General features: G+C 38.6%; 1 pseudogene; it reads right to left on the bottom strand.

Moving 5' to 3' along the window:
- Positions 1-541: 541 nt before the first annotated feature.
- Positions 542-1,597, bottom strand: LOC113616928 (T-box transcription factor T pseudogene; annotated as a pseudogene).
- Positions 1,598-3,336: the final 1,739 nt, after the last annotated feature.

Here is a 3,336-nt window from a genome sequence, read left to right as displayed (position 1 = left end):
GCAACATAGGACTACACTTGTGTTGCAGATGATGGGTGGGGTTATTTTTTTGATGAACAACAGAACATATATTGCTTTTCATATTTTAAAGTGAAGTTAATAAGACTTTTTTTTCTTTCTTGACCTATGAGACTGTCATTTTGTACCTAGATCAAATCCTGAGTAAAACTGGTAGACATAAAAAAAAAATAGTGTATATTTTAAGGAAAGGCTTTGGTTTACATGGAAGGTGGTGACAGGGATATCCATGAGGTTATGAGGCCAAGGTGTGATATTGGCTGTCAGGAATATCTGTGGCCACGACATGGTTCTTATAGAGTGAGAATCCTGAGGAGAAGGGACCTGAGATTATTTGGGTAAGATAGTGTTCACTGGGAAGGTCTGGACTCCCAGCCCATTAGGTAGCTATGCTGTCTGAGACCCTGGTGTGAAGGTGCTCTGCTAGCTGACCACAGGTTGGGGTACTGATGCAGTCCTGTTGTGCTCAGGAGTGACATGATAGTATGTACACACATGCTGAGGCTGGGCTAAGTTCATGGGATCAGATCATGGACAACTTGTCAGGATAGGTTGGAGAATTTTTCCAATGAGTGTATGGGCTAAGTATGAGCTTGTCCAAGTGGGGAGGAGTCCTAGGCACAGCTTTGAGGACAGGGACAGGGATGTGTGAACTGTGGTTCCTCAGCATAGAGCATTTTTCACAGCCATGAGAAAAGTGAGACAGGACCTCCAAACTGAGGATGGGGGTTGACAGCAGGTAGAAGGAACTGAGTCCAGGGATAAGCTACTTCCATTAGTAATACCCAGGTTGCTGTTTGTCTCTGGGTTCTTCCATCTTATCTTTGTGATCCCTGCTTCTTTTTGCATCACAGCAAGCCCTTGCAAATCAGTTTTATTTAGTTTTAAGAGCTGTAATCTCTTTCTGGTAAGCCTTGACAGATATGCATCGAGTCTTGAGAATGCCGTGGCTGGTAGTCATCCCCTGTAGACCCTCAACTCATACTATATGAATTTAGAGCTTTTATTTATGTAAGGAGTTCAATATGCACATATGAATTGGACTGACCCCCCAGGCACCCACTCTCTGTTCACACACTTCCAGAAGTGGTTGCTCTCCATCACAAAATCCAAGATAAAACAACACATGGTGTTCGGGTCCAGGCCAGACATACTCAATTTCAGCACTGGGAACATCCTCCTGCTGTTATTGGTGACCATCACCTGGTTGGTGAGCTCTCTGAAGTGCAGCCATATCTAACTTTTCTTGGTTGACACTATGGTCACCCTTCTCCCTGCCAGCCTGTAGCTCTCACTTCAAGGAGCTCAGCTGGTGGTCCACTCTATTGCAGGCTATTCTACAAGTTCTGGACACCAAGGGAGATTGTCCTCTTGCTGACCCTTCTTCATGGCCCTCCAACCCAGACTTACTTACCCAAGAGCCATATTTAACTCCTTTCAACAGCCACTCTTCCAAGAAAAGGAGCAGCAAAGGTCCACAGTTCCCAGGCAGAGACCTGTGAGGAGAAGACTTGAAGGTAGGGGAGGGACAGAGGGGTGAAGATAGAGGATATTCCCCTTGAACTCCTGCAAGGCATGACTAAAGTAGCTCTTTGTGGCATTGGATTTGCTTTAAACAATTAAAAATCAGACTATTGACTAGCACCCAAATATTTATAAAATATACAAATAAAACTATTGATATCTTTGAAGCCCATTTTTAAACAAAAGGAACATTTTAAAATGTGCCAGGATATAAATTATGGGTACCTCAGGATTATTATAACTTTTCTATAACATTTTATTAGATCTTTATGGTGTTTTTAAAAATGTTGGCCACTGATATTTGAAATTTGATAGGTATTTATAAAGTTTCCTCAAAGGATTCTTATGACAGCTAAAATTTTTGCCTATTTAGACAGACACTTTTGGCTGGCTACTCGGTAAAGTACCACATGCTGTGATTATTACTTTTTGTGCTTTCCAAGTCAACACCCAGATGCCTGTGAACCTGACCTGCACAGAGTAGTTATTTTGGTTCTTTAAACTGCCTGCCAAACGGTTGCAGTAGCTTTTTCATATGGGCAGATGGCCACTTCAGAACAAATCAAAATATAATATTTGGTCTCTGAACTTACTTTTGAATTCAAATCTTTGACTATGAATGCTAACTCAGATTGAATTTTGGGTTTGACTAATTGTTTTGATGTTCTTAGGCAGTTTTCATGAAACATATTTGATCAAATAACTTAACATGGATTTCACTTCTTATTAGTTGTAAAATGTCCCTTCTGGTGTGTTAAATGCAATAAAAATTTGAGCATATATACTAATATGTAGCTCCTACCCAGCATATGATGAACAAAATATGTATTAACAAGAGACATCAATCCATTTCTGAGGTTATGCACGTAGTTTACTGCTGAAATGCGGTAAAACTTTAAAATTTGTAATTTCTGGTCAGAGTTTATGAGAAACATGAATATGAGCAAAATAGGTAAATTTAGTGTTTTTTTAACAAGGTAGGTATGGCACAGACTTCAAACTATAACACAGATTTCAAGCAAACAAGGGTAATTACATTGATTTAAGCAGTTCTTTCCCATTTATTCGTATTTTTTTGTCTTATTTCAGACCTAGCTTAATTCACCCCTCCCTCCCTCCCTCCCTCCTTCCCTCCGTTCCTCCCTCTCTCTCTTCATTCCTTCTTTCATTCCTTCCTTCCTTCCATCTTTCCTTCCCTTTCTTCTGTTCTGCCTTTCTTTCTCCTATCTCTTTAAACTGCAGTCCTGAGTAAAATGGATGGTTTCAGATTAACCTAATTAATTACAACTAAATAGCCACTTATGTCATTAACCCTGGGCTACTCAGATCCAAATGTAGATTTCATATTTTCAATGGAACAATGTTTGTTAGAAAATATATTTCATATTATAATTTTTATAATGAGAAAAATGCTAATTAAAACCAAAACCATTAGTCACCTGTAAGATTTGAAATATATGAAAAGTTTGATAATACTCTGTTGGTGAGGCTAAGGAGGAAAAAGCAGTCTAATATTTTGTTTTTCAAAATGTAAAATGGGACAACATCCATGGAGAAGATTTTATCAATATCTAACAAAATCATAGCTGTATTTGGCCTTTGATCTATCAATCCCTCTTCCAGGAATCTGTTCCAAAGATCCAAAAGTACACTGACATTAGTTTGAAATGACATGTATCAAATGTTCTTCAATGTAACATTATTGGTACTAGTAACAAAATTGAAATCACCCCCAAAATCCAAAATTCTAACACCAAAATCCAACAGTTATATAAACTGCAATATATCTACACA

The sequence above is a fragment of the Aethalodelphis obliquidens genome, unplaced genomic scaffold (genome assembly GCF_003676395.1).
Source record: "Aethalodelphis obliquidens isolate GAN/ISIS:26980383/991018 unplaced genomic scaffold, ASM367639v1 scaffold934, whole genome shotgun sequence".
Taxonomy (NCBI): Eukaryota; Metazoa; Chordata; class Mammalia; order Artiodactyla; family Delphinidae; genus Aethalodelphis; species Aethalodelphis obliquidens.
The sequence above is the reverse complement of the archived record's forward strand: the minus strand, read 5'-3'. Positions and strand labels throughout refer to the sequence as shown.